This window comes from Capricornis sumatraensis, chromosome 4 (genome assembly GCF_032405125.1).
Source record: "Capricornis sumatraensis isolate serow.1 chromosome 4, serow.2, whole genome shotgun sequence".
NCBI classification, from domain to species: domain Eukaryota; kingdom Metazoa; phylum Chordata; class Mammalia; order Artiodactyla; family Bovidae; genus Capricornis; species Capricornis sumatraensis.
In genome coordinates, this window is record NC_091072.1 from 96,294,150 (window position 1) to 96,319,189 (window position 25,040).

Genomic DNA, 25,040 nt, shown 5'->3' on the forward strand with positions numbered 1-25,040 from the left:
CCTGCTGCCTTGCCAGTCAGTTTTTTAAATCACATCTGTAAGTTTAAATTATCAAATTATGTTAACAATTCTACTATAGAATTAAATGGGGAAAAATTGAGACATCATAAGATTACTATTGGTAAAATAATTTTTAAACAAAGATTCCTGGAATGAAGCTCTCAGTTCAGTTCAGTTCAGTGGTTCGGTCGTTTCCGACTCTTTGAGACCCCATGAATCGCAACACACCAGGCCTCCCTGTCCATAACCATCTTCCAGAGTTCACTCAGACTCAGGTCCATCGAGTCCATGATGCCATCCAGCCATCTCATCATCCGTTGTCCCCTTCTCCTCCTGCCCCCAATCCCTTCGAGCATCAGAGTCTTTTCCAATGAGTCAACTCTTCGCATGAGGTGGCCAAAGTACTGGAGTTTCAGCTTTAGCATCATTCCTTCCAAAGAAATCCCAGGGCTGATCTACTCCAGAATGGACTGGTTGGATCTCCTTGCAGTCCAAGGGACTCTCAAGAGTCTTCTCCAACACCACACTTCAAAAGCATCAATTCTTCAGCGCTCAGCCTTCTTCACAGTCCAAATCTCACATCCATACATGACCACAGGAAAAACCATAGCCTTGACTAGACGGACCTTAGTCGGCAGAGTAGTATCTCTGCTTTTCAATATACTATCTAGGTTGCTCATAACTTTTCTTCCAAGGAGTAAGCGTCTTTTAATTTCATGGTTGCAGTCACCATCTGCAGTGATTTTGGAGCCTGAAAAAATAAAGTCTGACACTATTTCCACTGTTTCCCCATCTATTTCCCATGAAGCGATGGGACAAGATGCCATGAATTCGTTTTCTGAATATTGAGCTTTAAGCCAACATTTTCGCTCTCCTCTTTGACTTTCATCAAGAGGCTTTTTAGCTCCTCTTCACTTTCTGCCATAAGGGTGGTGTCATCTGCATGTCTGAGGTTATTGATATTTCTCCAGAGTTCACTTCCAATCTTGATTCCAGCTTGTGCTTCTTCCAGTCCAGCATTTCTCATGATGTACTCTGCATAGAAGTTAAATAAGCAGGGTGACAATATACAGCCTTGATGTACTCCTTTTCCTATTTGGAACCAGTCTGTTTTTCCATGTCCAGTTCTTACTGTTGCTTCCTGACCTGCATACAGGTTTCTCAAGAGGCAAGTTAGGTGGTCTGGTATTCGCATCTCTTGAAGAATTTTCCACAGTTGATTGTGTCCACACAGTCAAATGCTTTGGCATAGTCAATAAAGCAGAAATAGATGTTTTTCTGAACTCTCTTACTTTTTCCATGATCCAGCAGATGTTGGCAATTTGATCTCTGGTTCCTCTGCCTTTTCTAAAACCAGCTTGAACATCAGGGAGTTCACGGTTCACGTATTGCTGAATCCTGGCTTGGAGAATTTTGAGCATTACATTACTAGCATGTGAGATGAGTGCAATTGTGTGGTAGTTTGAGCATTCTTTGGCATTGCCTTTCTTTGGGATTGGAATGAAAACTGATCTTTTCTAGTCTTGTGGCCACTGCTGAGTTTTCCAAATTTCCTGGCATATTGAGTGCAGCACTATCACAGCATCATCTTTCAGGATTTGAAATAGCTCAACTGGAATTCCATTACCTCCTCTAGCTTTGTTCATAGTGATGCTTTCTAAGGCTCACTTGACTTCACATTCCAAGATGTCTGGCTCTAGATTAGTGATCACACCATCATGATTATCTGGGTCGTGAGGATCTTTTTTGTACAGTTCTTCTGTGTATTCTTGCCACCTCTTCTTAATATCTTCTGCTTCTGTTAGGTCCATACCATTTCTGTCCTTTATCGAGCCCATCTTTGCATGAAATGTTCCCTTGGTATCTCTAATTTTCTTAAAGAGATCTAGTCTTTCCCATTCTGCTGTTTTCCTCTGTTTCTTTGCATTGATCACTAAAGAAGGCTTTCTTATCTCTCCTTGCTATTCTTTGGAACTCTGCATTCAGATGCTTATATCTTTCATTTTCTCCTTTGCTTTTCGCCTCTCTTCTTTTCACAGCTATTTGTAAGGCCTCCCCAGACAAAAATTTTGCTTTTTTGCATTTCTTTTCCATGGGGATGGTCTTGATCCCTGTCTCCTGTACAATGTCATGAACCTCATTCCATAGTTCATCAGGCATTCTGTCTATCAGATCTAGGCCCTTAAATCTATTTCTCACTTCCACTCTATAATCATAAGGGATTTGATTTAGGTCATACCTGAATAGTCTAGCGGTTTTCCCTACTTTCTTCAATTTGAGTCTGAATTTGGTAATCAGGAGTTCATGATCTGAGCCACAGTCAGCTCCTGGTCTTGTTTTTGGTGACTGTATAGAGCTTCTCCATCTTTGGCTGCAAAGAATATAATCAATCTGATTTTGGTGTTGACCATCTGTTGATGTCCATGTGTAGAGTCTTCTCTTGTGTTGTTGGAAGAGGGTGTTTGCTATGACCAGTGCATTCTCTTGACAAAACTCTATTAGTCTTTGCCCTGCTTCATTCCACGTTCCAAGGCCAACTTTGCCTGTTACTCCAGGTGTTTCTTGACTTCCTACTTGGGCATTCCAGTCCCCTATAATGAAAAGGACATCTTTTTTAGGTGTTAGTTCTAAAAGGTCTTGTAGGTCTTCATAAAACCGTTCAACTTCAGTTTCTTCAGCGTTACTGGTTGGGGCATAGACTTGGATAACTGATATTGAATGGTTTGCCTTGGAGACGAACAGAGATCATTCTGTCGTTTTTGAAATTGAATCCAAGTACTGCATTTCGGACTCTTTTGTTGACCATGATGGCTACTCTATTTCTTCTGAGGGATTCCTGCCCACATTAGTAGATATAATAGTCATCTGAGTTAAATTCACCCATTCCCATCCATTTTAGTTCGCTGATTCCTAAAATGTCGACGTTCACCCTTGCCATGTCTTGTTTGACCACTTCCAATTTGCCTTGATTCATGGACCTGACATTCCAGGTTCCTATGCAATATTGCTCTTTACAGCATTGGACCTTATTTCTATCACCAGTCACATCCACAACTGGGTATTGTTTTTGCTTTGGCTCCATCCTTTCATTCTTTCTGGAGTTATTTCTCCACTGATCTTGAGTAGCATATTGGGCACCTAATGACCTGGGGAGTTCCTCTTTCAGTATCCTATCATTTTTCCTTTTCATACTGTTCAAGGCAAGTATACTGAAGTGGCTTGCCATTCCCTTCTCCAGTGGACTACATTCTGTCAGACCTCTCCACCATGACCCACCTGCCTTGGGTTGCCCCGCAGGCATGACTTGGTTTCATTGAGTTAGACAAGGCTGTGGTCCTAGTGTGATTAGATTGACTAGTTTTTTGTGAGTATGGTTTCAGTGTGTCTGCCCTCTGATGCCCTCTTGCAACACCTACCATCTTAAGAAGCTCTCAAGAAAGATTTAATTCAGCATGCTGCTGCTGCCAAGTCACTTCAGTCGTGTCTGACTCTGTGTGACCCCATAGACGGCAGCCCACCAGACTCCTCTGTCCCTGGGATTCTCTCGGCAAGAATACTGGAATGGGTTGCCATTTCCTTCTCCATAATTCAGCATAGGTAGTATTAAATTATTATTATTAATCTTAGTTATATATATATTTCCTGTTGATATCTTAAAGTTTGAACTGAAAATAGTTTACATAGAGTTTTTAAAAGTTGCTTTTGAGGTAATTATCTGCAGTCCATTAAAGCCTCTTTTCCTTTTATAAAATGAGCAAGAGGAAAAAAATAAGAATTTTCCTTCAGTGAGTGTCTCTGCCAAGCCTCCCCTGACCTGCCTCTCCCCCTACCCAAGCCAACTCTGATGCCTTTTCTCTATGCTCCCACTGCTTTCCTTTATAGTGCTTATTTGTTTGCTGTCTCACTTCTGCAATCCTAGCTTTTTGTCTCAATTCTAATTGTGCAAGAATGTCTGGGATGCAGCAGATAGTGAAGACATTGCTTATTAAATGAAATCATTCCATGATTTAATATGTACTACCTAGTCACACTTAGTAATAAGCGAGTTTGCTTCTTGTTGACTAACTTGTTGCTAACTTGGAAATGCTGAGTATCAGCTGTTAAGAAAGATTCTGGCAAATGGAGCCTGATTGTGATTTGCAGTGCAAATGTCATGTTAATCTTTGTTTGTTTTCTGGCTGATAGTTAAATCTCTTGTACTATGCATCAAAAATGTCACAGCTAAACAATCTGAGGGATTAAATGGCTCCTTCTAATTTCCATGCTGCTAACTGGCAGAAAGATAATCACTGTTGTCAGTCTTAGCTGGTGAGTTCGCATGGAAAATATTTCTTTTTTAATTTCAAGGCATTAGGAAACACTCAAATTATAATTTAAATGTTTATTCTAGAATACATGAACAATCTATTGCTATTTCATTGTCAGGCATTCCAAATATATTACTAAAACATCACCGGCATTGGTCATATTTTTACCTTAGATGCTTTCTATTAATTTATTCTGTGCTATTTTTTTTAACTGGAGAATACTTGCTTTACAATGTGTTGGTTTCTATTTTTTAGAAAGATGATTTTATCCATTTAAAAATGCTGTGGTATTTCTTTATGAAAACTAATGATATATATTGCCAATATCTCTAAACACTAATAGAAGCTTAAATATTTTGTTGGCTTGTTTCTGGTAGCATTGTAACGACACTGAGTGAAACTTATCTGGCCCTCCTCATCTCTAAACACTAATAGAAGCTTAAATATTTTGTTGGCTTAACTGTTTCTGGCAGCATTGTAATGACGTTGAGTGAAACTTATCTGGCCCTCCTCATCTCTAAACACTAATAGAAGCTTAAATATTTTGTTGGCTTAACTGTTTCTGGTAGCATTGTAACGACACTGAGTGAAACTTATCTGGCCCTCCTCATTTCACCTCTAACTAAACATTAGATCTTTTTGTCTTATGATTCTTATTTAGTTTTTAAAAGTTGAAACAGCTTGTTTTCTCTTTTAAAGGAACTCATTATTGGAACCAGTTTCAAAGAGGACCATGTGGCAGTTGTGAAAGGAAGGTGTGGGGTATCTCTTAGCATCCCTAACAGGTTTACTAAGAAAGAATACTTGAGAATGTATTACAGATACTTACTTCACAAGGCACTTTTACAAATCCAATTACCAGATTTCTAATTTCAGTGAATATATGGGAAAAAAGGTTTCAGACTCACATGAATTGTGCTGTTCTGCAGAATGCCAAGTCCATCTTCAGAGTTCAACTGTGGGAAGACTTTGTAACAGCAATGTCTTCCTGTAACAGAACTCTACAGATAGCATTATGATGAATCTTCTGTGTGTGTTCATTTAATTTCAGGCATTGCTGCACTAAACAATAAACCGAATATGAGAACCTGAATCCGGATGTATCTTGTCACTTTCTTTCCCAGTCAGTTCAATCAAATGTCATTCTATTCAATTGCGTATAGACAGGGTGAATTCCAAGTAAAAGAAAATTCAACCAGAGTGACAAATTTTCTCTTACAGTTACATTTGTTTGATTTTCATCTTTTTTTCTTCTTTGGGGTGAAAACACAATGAAACAGAAACCAGGATGGCAATTCTACAGCTGTTTGGTGTTTCTAATTTGAGCTTTTGGATCAGTAAAGCTAGTTGTTTCATCCCTGCCTCATGTGCTCATATAGGTTGGGCACTGCACAGATTCAAGAAGCACCACTTAGCTACACCACTTTGGGAATGTCAGTCCCTCAGTTTGTGCAGCATCCATCTCATCCAACTGTAAACAGAAACTCTGTTGAATTTCCCCATTGTGAAAGAGGTATTTCTTTCAAAGAAATATGGAGATTAAAAGTAAAAGAGGTTTTTGATTTGTGACTTAGCCATTATTTGAGAGCACTGCAGGGAATCTGGGCCATGAAATAAGTTGAGACTTTAGTCAAGCACATTACTTAAAAATTTTTTGAGCCTTGATTTTCTCATCTGTGAAAAATAATAGTATCTGGTTTTCTCTGCTGCCCCAGACTATTATTTATTTATTATTTATTAAGTTAAAGTAGCAAAGAAAACCATAAACAAAAGGACAGTGTACAGAATTGGGAGAAAATATTTGCAAATGATGTGACAAACAAGGGCTTAGTTTCAAAAATATACAAACAGTTTGTACAACTTGACAACAACAACAAAACAAGCCAACTAAAAAATGGACAGAGGGCCTAAAGAGAAACTTCTCCAAAGAAGAAATACAGATGGCCAACAGGCACATGAAAATATGCTCAACATCACTAATTATTAGAGAAATACAAATCAAAACTACATTGAGGTACCACATTGCATCAGTCAGAATGGCCATCATTAAAAAGTCTACAAATAAATGCTGGACAAGGTGTGCAGAAAAGGGATCCCTCCTACACTGCTGGTGGGGATATACGTTGTAGCCACTGTGAAAAACAGCATGGACGTTCCTCAGAAAACTAAAAATATGATTAGCATGTAATCCAGCAATCCTACTATTGGATATATCCAGACAAAACTATAATTTAAAAGATACACGTACCCCTATGTTCATAGCACTATTCACAATAGCTGAAACATGGAAACAAGTTAAATGTCCATCAACAGATGACTGGATAAAGAAGAAGTTTACAAATATAGAATAGAATACTATCAGCCATTTTTAAAAAGGACAAAATAATGTTATTTGTAGCAACATGGATGCAACTAGAGATCATACTAAGTCAGAGAGAGAAAGACAACTACCATATGAGATCACATATATGTGGAATCTAAATATGATGCAAATGAACCTACCTACAAAACAAATATAGAATCATGTACATAGAAACCAAACTGGTGGTTGCCAAGCGGGAGGCAAGTGGGAGAGGATTGGATTGGGAGTTTGGGATTAGCAGATGCAAACTGGTACATATAAAATGGATAAACAACATGGCCCTACTGTATAGTACAGTGATAAAGCGTAATAGAAAAATATTTAAACGAAGGCCTATATACAGATAACTAAGCTGCTTGGCTGTACAGTTCAGTTCAGTTGCTCAGTCGTGTCCGACTCTTTGCGACCCCATGGACCACAGCACCCCAGGCCTCCCTGTCCATCACCAACTCCCAGAGTTTACCTAAACTCATGGCCATTGAATCGGTGATGCCGTCCAACCATCTCATCCTCTGTTGTCCCCTTCTCCTTCTGCCTTCAAACTTTCCCAACATCAGGGTTTTTTCCAATGAGTCAGTTTTTCGCATCAGATGGCCAAAGTATTGGAGTTTCAGCTTCAACATCAGTCCCTCCAATGAACACCCAGGACTGATCTCCTTTAGGATGGACTGGTTAGATCTCCTTGCAGACTCTCAAGAGTCTTCTCCAACACCACAGTTCAAAAGCATGAATTATTTGTCACTCAGCTTTCTTTACATGCATTATAGGCAGACTCTTTACCGTCTGAGCCACCAGGAAATCAGGAAGATCCCCTGGAGATGGAAATGGCAACCAAGTCCAGGATTCTTGCCTGGAAAATCCCAAGGCTGGAGGAGTCTGGCCGACTAGAGTCCTTGGGGTCACAAAAAGTCGGACACGACTGAGTGACTTCGCTTTCACTTTCACTTTTCTCACATCCATACATGACTACTAGAAAAGCCATAGCTTGGACTAGACAGACCTTTGTTGGCAAATAATGTCTCTGATTTTTAATATGCTATCTAGGTTGGTCATAGGTTTACTTCCAAGGAGTAAGCATTTTTAAATTTCATGGCTCCATCACCATCTGCAGTGATTTTAGAGACCCAAAAAATAAAGTCAGCCACTGTTTCCATTGTTTCCCCATCTATTTGCCATGAAGTGATGGGACCAGATGCCATGATTTTAGTTTTCTGAATGCTGAGTTTTAAGCCAACCTTTTTACTCTCCTCTTTCACTTTCATCAAAAGGCTCTTTAGTTCTTTGCTTTCTGCCATAAGGGTGGTATCCTCTGCGTATCTGAGGTTATTGATATTTCTCCTTGCAATTTTGATTCCAGCTTTTGTTTCATCCTGTCCAGCATTTGGCATGATGTACTCTGCATATAGGTTAAATAAGCAGGATGACCATATACAGCCTTGACATACTCCTTTCTCAATTTGGAACCAGTCTGTTTCATGTCAGTTCTGACTCTTGCTTGTTGACCTGCATACAGATTTCTCAGGAGTCAGGTCAGGTGGTCTGGTATTACCATCTCTTTAAGAATTTTCCACAGTTTGTAGTGATCCACACAGTCAAAGTCTTTGATGTAGTCAATAAAGCAAAAGTAGATGTTTTTCTGGAACTCTCTTGCTTTTTCTAAGATCCACGGATGTTGGCAATTTGATCTCTAGTTCCTCTGCCTTTTCTAAATCCAGGTTGAACATCTGAAATTTCATGGTTCACATACCATTGCAGCTTGGCTTGGAGAATTTTGAGCATTACTTTGCTAGCTTGTAAGATGAGTGCAATTGTGCAGTAGTTTGAGCATTCTTTGGCATTGCCTTTCTTTGAGATTGGAATGAAAAGTGACCTTTTCCAATCCTGTGGCCATTGCTGAGTTTTCCAAATTTGCTGGCATATTGAGTGCAGCACTTTCACAGCATCATCTTTTAGGATTTGAAATAGCTCAACTGGAATTCCATCACCTCCACTAGCTTTGTTTTTAGTGTTGCTTCCAAAGGCCCACTTGACTTCACATTCCAGGATGTCTAGCTCTAGGTGAGTGATCACACCATCGTGATTATCTGGGTCCTAAAGATCATTTTGTATAGTTCTGTGTATTGTTGCCACCTCTTCTTAATATCTTCTGCTTCTGTCAGGTCTATACCATTTCTGTCCTTTATTATGCCCATTTTTGTGCAAAATGTTCTGTTGGTATCTCTGTTTTCGTGAAGAGATCTCTAGTTTTTCCCATTCTTTTGTTTTCCTGTATTTCTTCGTATTGATCACCGAGGAAAGCTTTCTCATCTCTCCTTGCTATTCTTTGAAACTCCGCATTCACATCGGTATATCTTTCCTTTTCTCCTTTGTCTTTAGCTTCTCTTCTTTTCTCAGGTACATCTAAATACCTTTAGATTTGAGTAAATGTTGTTTGTGTATGGCATTCTTATGCTATTCTAAGCAGTGAATCATATTTCATCTTCTCACTCCTAATTATAAATATATTCTCTTGAAAAGACCATCTCTAAGTGAGCAGTCTTAAAGACAAAATTAAAACAATACTTTATTTTAATTCAGTGTTTACTTCACATTTTTAGGTGATTACGCCATGTATAGTTTTAAGCCCTCTACAAATTTTAACTCATTTAGTCCTCACAACCACTTAATGAAGGTGGTACTATGATTGCCTACATTTAGCTGATAGGAAACTGAATAGAAGGGGTTAAGTATAATAATTTGCTAGCTAAAAAGTGGTAGAGAAGGATTCAAATCCTGGCTATCTGGTTACAGAGACTGTGGTCTTCAGCATTGACTTGTTATCAATTTTGGTGGGTAATAAACCATATGGGTTATAAGTAAAGATGCTTGCAGTTTCTAGGTTAGTTGGTTTGAATGCTGTACAAATAAAACAACGTTAAGTGCTAGATTTGCATATAACACTCTCCAGGTGGATCAACACTATCTATGCAGATGATGTCTCATCTGGACTAAACAACAGAAAAGAAGAGATGAGCAAACAACCAAGATCTTAGTAGAGTCATTGTGTGCTCCCCACTGCTGACTAGAAGTTGTCTTTGAATATTTCCATAACCAAGGCTTCTCAGGTGGCACAGTGGTAAAGATTCTGCCTGCCAACGCAGGAGATGCAGGTTTGATCCCTGGGTTGTGAAGATTTCCTGGAGAAGGAAATAGCATCCTGCTCCTGTATTCTTGCCTGGAAAATTCCATGGACAGAGCAGTCTAGAGGGCTACAGTCCATGGAGTCACAGAGTTGGATACGACTGAGCACACACACACACACACACACACACACACACACACACAACCATGATAGCACATGGGATGCTATCACAAGTCAAGATTCCTCCACATCCAGTTTAATATTCCAAAACAAATGTCCAATTAGAATAAAGAGGTTTATATGTTTTTTGTTTAAAATTGTGTGGCTCAGTTATGTTTCAATGTAACTGTCAACATTCGTCAGTTTGTAAAAAATCTGCTTAAAATGCAGAAGACGCTGGTTCAGTTCCTGAGTTGGGAAGATCCCTTGGAGAAGGGATAGGCTACCCACTCCAGTATTCTTGGGCTTCCCTTGTGGCTCAGCTGGTAAAGAATCCGCCTACAGTAGGGGAGATCTGGGTTCGATCTCCGGGTTGAGAAGATCCCCTGCAGAAGGGCACAGCTACCCACTCCAGTATTCTGGCCTGGAGAATTCCATGGACTGTATAGCCCTTGGGGTTGCAAAGAGTCAGACACAACTGTGCAACTTTTACTTTCACTGTTAACACTATGGTCAAGTGAATTCTGCGTTACTCAGAATTATTCTGTAGCCTAGACTAGCATACATCAACTCTTTGTGCCATAATCCAACCATTATTTCTCTTTTAGTCTTTGGAAATCAGAACGTTTACTACCCTTCATCTCCCAGTGCTTCTACATTATCTCTGATTACTTAGTGATTGTCATTTAATGATTTGGTGCTGTAATCTGAATTCTTTCAATAATTTTGAGAAATAATCCATCTGAAACGGATGCATGAATCCATTGAAAGAATGTCTTCCTATATACATATATATGTGTCTGATTCCTTATTACTCATGTTAATTATCTGCTGCAGTAGAGAGTGATTCTTTTGGAGATAGCAAGCAGAAATGAAAGAGAAATTAAAGAAAAATACTGTATTTTAAAACACACCTACTCTAACACCAGACCCTTGATTTATATAATCTCATTTAATACTTAAACCTTTATGTGGAGATGCACATAATGACTATGAATTTATAGGGAACCTTGATTCAGAGACATAGCTGTCTCAGGGCTTCAAACCAGTAGCTGGTCTCTAAGTCTTCCCAAATGCCAAAATACTTATACTCTCCATTATATTTTGAAATTCTCTCTCAATCACCATTTAACATACAAGCATCTAGCCAAAAAGAGGTGTTCTGGCCTTTCTATTGAGAGGAAATTAAAGAGAGTTAGTTTAACAAGAATTTTCCAGATGTCTATTATTGATTTTTAATTAATAGTCATACAAATCTGTATTATACACAGTCTGTACTTAATGTGTTCTTATCTTTTGCACTTATCTTTTTTAATATAAGTACTTGGAGTTCATTACAGAGCTGTCTGTAGAGCCATATCAATATCTTCAGGTAAATTCCTCTACCCCATTTTCAATGAATATACACATTTTGAATCAACTTTTCTTTCAGCCTATAGGGATTCATAAATATCCATGACTAAGGATTCATAATAAAAAAGCTGTGGTACACTCCAAAGCAGACTTGAATCTTTTCATTGTATCCAAAACACTAAACTAGTCACTCAGAGTCCTTTGAAACACATAAAATGTGAGGATTGATTGGAATTATGAGGGTTGTCTTCACTTATTATCATAGTTTCTGAGGTTAAAAACACATCATGTTTAGCCAACGTAATTTATTTCAGTATGTTTTTTTAGTTTCATTGAAGCTATTCTTGGAAGACAAATGATTATAAAGCATAAGCTAAGGCCTTTTATTTTACCAGATTCTAATTTTTAGGTGCAATAACACACATACACGAGACTACTAAGATATATAATTTAATTTAGTAATTAGTAATTTCGTACAATGAAATATATTAAAATATTTGATCAAAGATGCATGCCAAGTATAAATAATTAAATAGAATTTTACTGGGTTAGATACGTAGTTAACACAACTTCATCACTTTTAGGAAATATACACATGTGATCTTTCAGGAGACTTAATTTCTTAATCTAAGACAATGATGAAAGATTTTATATTTTCTGTTTAGATTTCCTCCCTAAAAATATTATTCATGCTAATGACTCCTCAAATTTAGTATCCTTAGTCCTAATCTTGCCCTTGAATGCTAAGATCCTTATTCCAAAAATCTACTTGACATCTTCACCCAAATGTCTAATTAGTGTTCAAACAGAATATGGACAAAACAGAAGCTTTGATTCCTCTGTCTTAACCTTCAGCTCTTCTTTCTCAGTCTCCTTTAATTTCATAAATATAGTTATAATACACTCAGTTTCTCACATTAAAACTTATTCATCTCTAATTTCTTTCTTTCACTGCTACAACTAATACCATCAGCAAGTGCTATTTACTCCACATCTACAAACACTCTAAATCTATTGAATATTTTGCTTTATCTCCTCTGCTATCACCTGTTACAATTCACCATCATCTCTTACCTAGACAAATGAAAAAAAAAAATTAACTGGTCACCTTATTCCTATTCGCTGCTCTTCCCTCATTTCTCTGTCTGTTCTCTGACTAAGCTGTGTTGTGCTGTGCTTAGTCACTCAGTTGTGTTCAACACTTTGTGACGCCATGGAGAGTAACCTACCAGGCTCCTCTTTCCATGGAGATTCTCGAGGCAAGAATAATGGAATGGGTTGCCATTTCCTTCTCCAGCAGATCTTGCCAACCCAGGGATCAAACCCAGGTCTCCTGCTTGTAGGTAGATTCTTTACCATCTGAGCCACCAGGGAAGCCCAAGAATATGGGAGTGGGTAGCCCATCCCTTCACCAGTTTGATCCCATTCCCAGTAATTGAACCATGGTCTCCTGCATTGCAGGCAGTGCTTTACTAGCTGAGCTATCTCCCCTTACCATAATCCATTCCCCATACAATAGCCAAAATAAAATTTCCAAAGTATAACATTATCTTCAATGAACTGTGCGGGGACAATTGTACACTCACAGGCAAACAATAAAACAGATCAACAAAATCAAACGCCCCAAAATCTTAACCTAAACTTCACACCTTATATAAACATTAACTCCAAAGATATTGTGGGCTTGAATGTGAAATGCAAAACTATAAAGCTTTTAGGAAAAAACATGGAGGAAAAATTTGGAATCTACAGTTGGCAAAAGTTCTTAGACTTGATACTAAATATATGATCCATGAAGCGAAGTGAAGTGAAGTGAAGTTGCTCAGTCATGTCCGACTCTGCGACCCCTGGACTGTAGCCTACCAGACTCCTCCATCCATGGAATTTTCCAGGCAAGAGTACTGGAGTGGGTTGCCATTTCCTTCTCCAGGGGATCTTCCTGACCCAGGGAACGAACCCGGGTCCCCCACACTGCAGGCAGACCCTTTACCATCTGAGCCACCTGGGAAGCCCATATGATCCATAAGTATTAATTAATAGCTTGAATCTCATCAAAATTTTAAAACTTGCTTTGTGAAATATCATGTGAAAAGATTGAAAAGGCAGATGAAAGACTTGGATAAAATATTTTCAAACCACATATTCAATAAATTACTAGTGTCTAGAGTATATAAACAACTTCTAAAACTCAACAGTAAGAGTTTAATTTCATATGATACAGGAAGCTTCTGAACTTACCTCCTCCATGAACACACTAAATCTACAGCTACAAATGGAAGATTCTTTCCTCTGAAAGAAATTCAGAAATGAGCTGACTGAGTGGCTCACATACATTTGACAAAAGAGAAAAAATGGGTAGGAGAGGATGAGGAGCAATTTTGTCATATCCCATTCTTGGCAACATATAATTGGGACACATGAGCATCAGCATATAATGGGAAAGAAGTCACAATGTTTCCATGAAAAGAGAAAGGTTTAGACCCCTTATCTCATGCCCCAACTTCTCAGATTTATACCTGGGGGAGAGCTCCCTAAAACATCTACCTCTGAAAGACAACAGGTATTGTGTCCATGAAACCCATAAGGCTATTGTGAACTAAGAAAGAGTTCTTAATGGGCACACATGGACTCTCCACTGGTATCCTTCCCCAGCAGGGCCCACTGCAGAGGCACTAGACTGAAACATCCTGTCTTCCCACTAAAGAGCCCTGTGGATTTATTATAAAAGCTGTCATCAGAGGACCAGGCTTCTAATTTAACACACATCCAGGAGTTGACTGCAATACTGTCCAGATAATGGAGAGACTAGCAGTCATATCTCCCTCTGTCTCACTTCGGCATGCTAGTATCTCCCCAAAACAGACTGTGCACATGTCTGATATCCAGGCTTATGTGCCTTCTGTTCAGAGGTCACTTCCTTTGATAAGCCTGGCTCTGAGGACCAGCAGGAATTGTATTCACTGGCCCGAGTATGGCAGCAAACCAACAATAGTTCTTAATGCTCTGTCCACCTAAGGTCTGACCAGAGGGAGCAGGCAAGAATACCCATCTCCTGATCTCCCCTAAAAGAGGTATACTTACACATTTTAAAACCTGGTACTTGAGGATTCAGTTTCTAATAAGCCTGCATCTAGATGTTGACTGAGATTCTCCTCTATGAAACACTGACAGGTCTTGGAACAATATCTAATATTGGGAATCACTATGAACAAAGAAAGCTGAACAATCATAAAAGTTTGAGAGACAAGAGTCAGGACTAAGCTAAACTAAAATTTTCATTTCCTACATGTGGCCACTCCTTCAAGACAGAGAGGATACCACAAAAATACACTATATCATCATTAACATAATGTAGGAGAAAACTTACATGGTCGTTACAAACCATAGAGGCAGAAAAAGCAGTTGACAGCATTCAAAATACATTCATGATAAAAGCTCTCAGAAACTTGGCACAGAGGGAATGTACCTCAACATAATAGAGGTTATATATGAGACCACAGACTCTATGTTTAAAAGCTACGAGCTTTTCCTCAAAGATCAAGAACAAGATCAGGAACCCACTCTTATCGCTCTTGTTCACCGCAGTACTGGAAGTAAGAGCTAGAGCAATAGGCAAGAAAAATAGACAAAGTGCATCCAAATCAGAAATGAAGTAAAACTGTCTTTATTTCCAGATGACATGATATAACATCTAGGAAAACCTTGAGAGTCCAACAAAATTTGTTAAAAGTAATAAACAGATTACACTAAAGTTGCACACAAAATCAAGATACATAAATCAGTTATGTATCTATATACTAATATCAGTCAATTGCTTTAAGTAGTATGGAGTATTAACAGTAATAACAGTATTAATTTTTTCCAGTCTATATGCATGAAATATCTTTTATTTGTGATGTCTTCAATTTCTTTCATCAGTGTCTTACAGTTTTTAATGTATAGGTCTTACACCTTCTTAGGTAAATTTATTAGGAGCATTTTATTCTTGTTGCCATTGTGAATATGATTTTTTAATTTACCTTTTATAGTTTATTATTATATTGGAGAAGGAAATGGCAACCCACTCCAGTACTCTTGCCTGGAGAATCCCATGGAGGGAGGAGCCTGGTAGGCTACAGTCCATGGGGTCGCAAAGAGTCGGACACGACTGAGCAACTTCATTCATTATCAAAGGTAAATTAAAAAGTCATATTCACAATGGCAACAAGAATAAAATGCTCATAAAAAATTTACCTAAGAAGGTGTAAGACCTATACATTAAAAACTGTAAGACACTGATGGAAGAAATTGAAGACATCATAAATAAAAGATATTTCATGCATATAGACTGGAAAAAATTAATACTGTTATTACTGTTAATACTCCATACTACTTAAAGCAATTGACTGATTCAATGTAATCCCCATAAAAATTGGAAGGTCATTTTCCACAAAAATACAGTAAACATTCTTAAAATTTGTTTGGAACCACAAAAAGCCCTAAATAGCCATAGCAACTTGAAAAAGAAGAACAAAGATGGAGGCATTACATGCTTTGAATTCAAACCATATTACAAAGCTACAGTATCCAAAATAGTATAGCATTGGCATAAAACAAAACAAAACAAAACAAAAAAAGGCACATAAATCAATGGAACAGAATAGAATGCCCAGAAGTAAACCCATGCATAAATGGTCAATTAATTGTTAAGCCAAGAATACAATAGGGAAAGGATAGTCTTTTCAATTGTTTGCTTGCTTAGGTACTTCAGTTATATCTGACTTTTTGTGACCCTAAGGACTGAAGCCCACCAGGCCTCTGTCTGTGGGATTCTCCAGGCAAGAATATTGGAGTGGGTTGCCATGCCCTCCCCCAGGGGATCTTCCCAACCCATAATGAACCCTTGTATCATTATGTCTTTTGCATTGGCAGGCAAGTTCTTTACAACTAGGGCCACCAGTACTTTGGCCACCTCATGCAAAGAGTTGACTCACTGGAAAAGACTCTGATGCTGGGAGGGATTGGGGGCAGGAGGAGAAGGGGACGACCGAGGATGAGATGGCTGGATGGCATCACTGACTCGATGGACGTGAGTGAACTCCGGGAGTTGGTGATGGACAGGGAGGCCTGACGTGCTGTGATTCATGGGGTCACAAAGAGTTGGACATGACTGACCGACTGAACTGAACTGAATGTATATTTTTTTAAATTGGATTAAAGATTTACTGAGCATGGCCCCGCCCGTCAGAACAAGACCCAGTTTCCCCTTCAGTCAGTCTCTCCCATCAGGAAGCTTCCATAATCCTCTTATCCTTATCTATCAGAGGGCAGACAGAAAGAAAGCCACAATCACAGAAAACTAACCAAACTGATCACATGGACCACAGCCTTGTCTAACTCAATGAAATTATGAGCCCCATGCCATGGAGGACCACTCAAGATGGACGGGGCATGATGGAGAGTTCTGACAAAACGTGGTCCACTGGAGAAGGGAATGGCAAACCACTTACAGTATTCTTGGCTTGAGAACCTCATGAACAGTATGAAAAGGCAAAAAGATGGGACACTGAAAGATGAACTCCCCAGGTCAGTAGGAGCCCAATATGCTACTGGAGATCAGTAGAGAAATAACTTCAGAAAGAATGAAGAGACAGAACCAAAGCAAAAACAACATCCAGCTGGGAGATTTGGGAGAATGGCATTCTATCATGTATACTATCATGTAAGAATTGAATCGCCAGTATATGTCTGACGCAGGATACAGCATGATTGGGGCTGGTGCATGGGGATCACCCACAGAGATGTTATGGGGAGGGAGGTGGGAGGGGGTTTCATGTTTGGGAACACATGTAAGAATTAAAGATTTTAAAATTTAATAAAAAAAAAATAAAATTTAAAAAAAAAAAACAAAAAAAAAAAACAAAAAACAAAAAACAACATCCAGCTGTGGATGTGACTGGTGATGGAAGTAAATTCCAATGCTATAAACAGCAATATTTCATAGGAACCTGGAATTTTTGGTCCATGAATCAAGACAAATTGGAAGCATTCAAACAGGAGATGGCAAGAGTGAACGTTGACATTTTAGGATTCAGGAAACTAAAATGGATGGAATGGGTGAATTTAACTCAGATGACCATTATATTTACTACTGTGGACAAGAATCCCTTAGAAGAAATGGAGTAGAAATCATAGTCAATGAAAGAGTCCAAAATGCAGTACTTGGATGCAGTCTCAAAACCAACAGAATGATCTCTATTTGTCCAAGGAAACCATTCAATAGCACAGTAATCCAAGTCTATGCCCTGACCAGTAACGCTGAAGAAGCTGAAGTTGAATGGTTCTGTGAAGACCTACAAGAACTTCTAGAACTAACACCCCCAAAAGATGTCCTTTTCATTATAGGGGGCTGGAATGCAAAAGTAGGAAGTCAAGAGATACCTGGAGTAACAGGCAAGTTTGGCCTTGGAGTACAAAAAGAAGCAGATCAAAGGCTAACAGAGTTTTGCCAAGAGAACACATTGGTCATAGCAAACACCCTCTTCCAACAACACAAGTGAAGACTCTACACATGGACATCACCAGATGGTCAATACTGAAATCAGATTGATTATATTCTTTGCAGCCAAAGATGAAGAAGCTCTATACAGTCAGCAAAAACAAGACCAGAGGCTGACTGTGGCTCAGATCATGTACTCCTTATTGCCAAATTCAGACTTAAATTGAAGAAAGTAGAGAAAACCACTAGATCATTCATGTATGACCTAAATCATATCCCTTATGATTATACAGTAGAAGTGACAAATAGATTCAAGGGATTAGATCTGATAGACAGAGTACCTGAAGAACTATGGACAGAGATTCATGACATTGTATAGGAGGCAGTGATCAAAACTGTTCCCAAGGAAAACATGCAAAAAAGCAAAATGGTTGTGTGAGGAGGCCTTACAAATAGCTGAGAAGAGAAGAGAAGTAAAAAGCAAAGGAGAAAATGAAAGCTATACCTGTTTGAATGCAGAGTTCCAAAGAATAGCAAGGAGAGATAAGAAAGACTTTTGCAGTGATCAGTGCAAAGAAATAGAGGGAAAAAATAGAATGGGAAAGACTAGAGATCTCTCCAAGAAAACAGAGATGACAAGGGAACATTTCATGCACAGATGGGCTCAATAAAGGACAGAAACGGTATGGACCTGACAGAAGCAGAAGATATTAAGAAAAGGTGGCGAGAATACACAGAAGAACTATACAAAAAAGATCTTTATGACTCAGTAACCACCATGGTGTGATCAGTCACCTAAGCCAGACATCCTGAAATGTGAAGTCAAGTAGGCCTTAGGAAACATCACTACGAACAAAGCTAGTGGAGTTGATGGAATTCCAGTTGAGCTATTTCAAATCCTAGATGCTGTGGAAGTGCTGCATTCAATATGCCAGCAAATTAGGAAAACTCATCAGTGGCCACAGTACTGGACAAAGTCAGTTTTCATTCCAATCCAAATGAAAGGCAATGCCAAAGAATGTTCAGACTACCACACAGTTGCACTCATCTCACATGCTAGCAAAGTAATGCTTGAGTAATTCTCCAAGTCATGCTTCAGCCATATGTGAACTGTGAAATTCCAGATGTTCAACCCCGATTTAGAAAAGGCAGAAGAACCAGAGATTAAATTGCCAACATCTGCTGGATCATTGAAAAAGCAAAAGAGTTCCAGGAAAACATCTACTTCCGCTTTTTTGCCTACACCAAAGCCTTTGACTGTGTGGATCACAAAAAACTGTGGAAAATTCTGAAAGAGATGAGAATATAAGACCACCTGACCTGACTCCTGAGAAATATGTATGCAGGTCAACAAGTAACATTCAGAACTGGACATGGAATGGCACATTGGTTCCAAATAGGGAAAGGAGTACATCAACACTGTATATTGTCACCCTGCTTATTTAACATATGCAGAGTTCAGTTCAGTTCAGTTGCTCAGTCATGTCTGACTCTTTGTGACCCCATGAATCACAGCACGCCCGGCCTCCCTGTCCATCACTAACTCCCGGAGCTTACCCAAACTCATGTCCATTGAGTTGTTGATGCCATCCAGCCATCTTATCCTCTGTCATCCCCTTTTCTTCCTGCTCCCAAAACTTCCCAGCATCAGAGTCTTTTCCAATGAGTCAACTTACATGCAGAGTACATCATGCCAAATGCTGGACTGGATGAAATACAAATTGGAATCAAGATTGTCAGTAGAAATATCAATCATCTCAGATATGCAGATGACACCACCCTTATGGCAGAAAGTGAAGAAGAACTAAAGATCTTCTTGATGAAAGTGAAAGAGGAGAGTGAAAAAGTTGGCTTAAAACTCAATGTTCAGAAAACTAAAATCATGGCATCCGGTCCCATCCCTTCATGGCACAAAGATGGGCAAGCAGTGAGAGACTTCACTTTTGTGCTCCAAAATCACTGTAGATGGTGACTGCAGCCATGAAATTAAAAGACGTTTGCTCCTTGGAAGAAAAGCTATGACCAACATAGACAGCATATTAAAAAGCAAAGTGATTGCTTTGCAACAAAGATCTGTCTAGTCAAAGCTATGGTTTTTCCAGTAGTCATGTATGGATGTGAGAGTTGGACTATAGAGAAAGCTGAGTGCCAAAGATTTGATGCTTTTGAACTGTGGTGTCGGAGAAGACTCTTGAGAGTCCCTTGGACTGAAAGGAAATCAAAGCAGTCAATCCTAAAAGAATCAGTCCTGAATATTCATTGGAAGGACTGATGCTAAACCTGAAGCTCCAATAATTTGGCCACCTGATACAAAGAAATGACTCTGAAAAGACCCTGATGCTGGGAAAGATTGAAGGTGGGAGGAGAAGGAGGGCAACAAAGGATGAGATGGTTGGATGGAATCACCAACTCAAAGGACAAGATTTTGAGTAAGCCCCGGGAACTGGTGATAGACAGGGAAGGGTCGCAAAGAGTCAGACACCATTGAGTGACTGAACTGAACTGAATGTATCTTGCTCAAGAACATGTTTCTCCTTCTTAAGAACCTTCTGACTAATCCTGTTATCTTAAAATGTAAGTCATAGGAGTGGCTCTATTTTTAGTGACCAGTTGAAAAGGTATATACGGCCTTGAGAACACTGGGGAGTGGGGCACTCTCTTCCCCCTTCTGATGTCTGTGTCAGAAATTTTCCTTATCCTTTTTATACTTTAATAAAACTCTGCTACACAAAAGCTCTGAGTGATTAAGCCTTGTCCCCAGTCCCGAAGCTAAATTCTCTTCCTTGGAAATCACAAGTCTGACACTGTTCACCATAAGCTATCATCTGTGTACATACATACAATGGAATATAACATTATTTAGGAGGAAATTCTGTCATTCACGACAAGGTATATGGACCTTGAGGGCCTTATGCTAAGTGAAATGTCAGACATAGCATACTGTATGATCTCACTTATATATGGAATCTACAGTCAACCAAACTCAGAAACAGACAGCAGATTGGTTGTTGCTAGGGGTGGGGGAAACCAGTTCAGTTCAGTTCAGTTGCTCAGACATGTCCAACTCTTTGCTACCCCATGGACTGCATGAAGCAAAAAGGGAGAATACTCAAATCAATAAAATTAGAAATGAAAAAGGTGAAGTTACAATAGATTACACAGGAATACAAAGGATCATAAGAGAATACTATGAGCAACTCTATGCCAATAAAATGGACAACTTGGAAGAAATGGACAAATTCTTAGGAAAGTATAACCTTCTAAAACCGAACCAGGAAGAAACAGAAAATATGAACAGACCAATTACAAGCACAGAAATCGAAACTGTAATAAAAAACCTTTCAATAAACAAAAGCCCAGGGCCAGATGGCTTCTCCAGCAAATTCTACCATAAGTTTCAAGAAAATCTAACACATTCCCTGCTCAAATTCTTTCAGAAAATTGCGGAGGAAGGGAAACTCTCAATCTTATTCTGCTGCTGCTGCGAAGTCACTTCAGTTGTGTCTGACTCTGAGGCCCCATAGGCAGCAGCCCACCAGACTCCCCCGCCCTTGGGATTCTCCAAGCAAGAACACTGGAGTGAGTTGCCATTTCCTTCTCCAGTGCATGAAAGTGAAAAGTGAAAGTGAAGTTGCTCAGTCATGTCCGACTCTCAGCGACCCCATGGACTGCAGCCTACCAGGCTCCTCTGTCCATCAGATTTTCCAGGCAAGAGTATTGGAGTGCGTTGCCATTGCCTTCTCTGCAATCTTATTCTACAAGGCCACAATCACTCTGATACCAAAACTAGACAAAAATGCTGCAAAAAAAAAAATATATATATATATATATATATATAGGCTAATATCACTGATGAGCATAGATACAAAAATCCTCAACACAATTCTAGCAAATAGATAAAACCAAATGATTATATCAATAGATGCAGAGAAAGACTTTGACAAAATTCAACACCCATTTATGATAAAAGCTCTCCAGAAAGTAGTCATAGAAGGAATATAAGCAGTGTTAGTCAAACAGTCATGTCCAGTTCTTTGTGACCCCATGGACTGTAGACTCCTCTGTCTATGGAATCCTCCAGGCAAGAATATTGACGTGGATACTCATTTCCTACTCCAGGGCAATCTTCCAGACCCAGGGATTGAACCTGTGTAGCTTGCATCTTGTACTTTGGCAGGTGGGTTCTTTACCAGTAGCACCACCTTGGAAGCCCCTAGAAGGATTATGAAAGTGAAAGTGAAAGTGTTAGTCACTCAGTCATGTCCAACTCTTTGTGAGCCCATGAACTGTAGCCTGTCAGGCTCCTCTGTTCATAGGATTCTCCAGGCAAGAACACTGGAGTGGGTTGCCATTTCCTTCTAGAGGAGATCTTCTTGACCCAGGGATCAAAACCAGGTCTCCTGCAATTCAGGTAGATTCTTTACCATCTAAGCCACTAAGGGAGCCCTTAAAAGGAATATACCTCAACATAATAAAGACCATATATGACAAACCCACAAAAAACATTATCCTCAATGTTGAAAAATTGGAAGTATTTCCTCTAAATTCAGGAACAAGAGTGCCCACTCACCACTATTCTTCAATACAGTTTTGGAAGTTCTAGCCACAGCAATCAGAGAAGAAAAAGAAATAAAAGGAATCCAGATTGGAAAAGAAGTAAAACTCTCACTGTTTGCAGATGACATGATTTTCAAAGAAAATCTGAAAGATGCCACCAAAAAGTACTAGAGCTGGTCAATGAATATAGTAAAGTCACAGGATATAAAATTAATTCACAGAAATCTCTTGCATTCCTATACAGTAAAATGAAAAATCAGAAAGAGAAATTAAGGAAACAGTCCTATTTGCCATTGCAACAAAAAGAATAAAATACTTGGGAATAAATTTCCCTAAACAGACAAAGACCTGTTTGCAGAAAACTTTAAGACATCGATGAAAGAAATAAAAAATGACCTAAACAAATGGAGGAATATACCATGTTCTTGGATTGGAAGAATCAATGTAGTAAAAGTGACTATACCACCCAAAGCAATCCATAGATTCAGTGCAATACCAATCAAACTACCAATGGTATTTTTCACAGAACTAGAACAAATAATTTTACAACATTTATGGAAACACAACAGACCCTGAAGAGTCAAAGCAATCTTGAGAAGGAAGAATGGAACTGGAGGAATCAACCTACCTGACTTCAGACTACACTACAAAGCTACAGCCATCAAGACAGTATAGTACTGGCATGAAAATAGAAATATAGACCAATGGAGGAAGACAGAAAGCCTGGAGATAAATCCATGTACCTATGGGCACCTTATCTTTGATAAAGGAGGCAAAATTTTACCATGGAGAAAAGACAGTCTCTTCAACAAGTGGTGCTGGGAAAACTAGTCTCTTACATGTGAAAGAATGAAATTAGAACACCTCCTAACACCATACACAAAAGTAAACTCAAAATGATTAAAGACCTAAATGTAAGACCAGATACTATAAAAACTCTTAGAGAAAAGAATAGCATAACACTCTCTGACATAAATCACAAGATTTTCTATGACCCACTTCCTAGAGTAATACAAATAAAAACAAAAATAAACAAATGGGGCCTAATTAAGCTTAAAGGTTGTTTCTTTCTTTTCTTCTCTCTTTTTTTTTTTTAAATTCACAATGAAAGAAACTAAATAAGGTGAAAAAACAACGCTCAGAATGGGAAAAAATAATAGTAAATGAAACAACTGACATAGAATTAATCTCTAAAACATACAAGCATCTCATGCAGCTCTTTACCAGAAACCAAACAGCCCAATCAAAAAGCGGGCAGAAGACCTAAAACATTTCTATGAAGAAGATATACAGATAGCTAATAAACACGTGAACATATGCTCAATATCACTCATTATTAGAGAAATGCAAATCAAAACTACAACATGATATCTCACACTCAAAATGGCTGTCATCAAAAGTCTACAAACAATAAATGCTGAAGAGAGTATGAAGAAAAGAGAACCCCCTTATACTGTTGGTAGGAATGCAAACTAATACAGCCACTGTGGCAAACAGTATGGCGATAACTTAAAAAGCTAGGAATAAAGCCACCACATGACCAGCAATCCCACTGTGGGGCATACACCCAAAGAAACCAGAACTGAAAGAGACACATGTACTCCAGTGTTCACTGCAGCACTAGCTAGGCCATGGAAGCCACCTAGATGTCCATCAACAGATGAATGGACAAGGAAGTTGTGGTATATATACACAGTGGAGTATTACTCAGTTCTAAAAAGGAACATATTTGAGTCAGTTCTAACGAGGTAGATGAACCTACAGAGTGAAGTAAGAAAAAGGAAGACAAATATTGCATATTAATGCATATATATGGAATCTAGAAATATAGTACTGACAACCTACTTTCAGGGCAGCTAAGGAGACACAGTCATTTTGGACCCAGTGGGGGAAGGAGAGGGAGGGATGGTACAACAGAATAACATTGAAACATATACATTACCATAGGTAAAATAGGTAGCCAGTGGGAATTTGATGTATGACACAGGGAAGCCAAAGTCAGTGCTCTGTTCTGACTTTGACAACCTGGAGGGATAGAGTGGGGAGGGACGTGGGAAGCGGGTTCAGGAGGGATGGGACATATGTCTGCCTAATGCTGATTCATGTTGATATGTGGCAAAATCCATCACAACACTGTAACAAAATTATCCTCTAATTAAATATATATATATATATACACGAGGAAAGAAGGTTACCAGTAGAAAATGGTGAAAGACATGAATATTTCATTGAGGAGGATCTGAAGATGGCAAATAAGTGCATGGAAACGTGTTCAAAATAATTAGCTACTACAGAAATTAAAACTACAATGAGATATAAGTCAACATATATTAATATGGCTAAAGTGAAAAACAACAGCAAGTAAAAGTGGGATACGTTGAATGGATGTTAGCATTCTTTCTGTAATATTATAGTGTTGCAAGATGTTAGCATCAGAAAAGCTACATAAGAGGTACAACATATCTGCCCTTCACCATTTCTCATAATCGTATGTGAACCTATAATCGTTTCAATAAAAAATGCATCAAATGTACCAGTATACCTTGTTTTTTTTGCACTTTCCTTTATTTCACTTTGCAGATACTATGGTTTTTGCAAATTGAATTGAACATTTGTGACAGTCCTGAGTCTGGCAAGTCTATTGGCACTTTTGCTTTTTATTTTAAAAGCATTTGCTCATTTAGTGTTTGTCATGTCATATTT

The 25,040-nt window shown here is 38.7% G+C and overlaps 1 pseudogene; it reads left to right on the forward strand.

The window, feature by feature from the left end:
- Positions 1-25,040, forward strand: part of LOC138078652 (tigger transposable element-derived protein 1-like) — a 55,073-nt pseudogene that overhangs the window by 26,384 nt on the left and 3,649 nt on the right.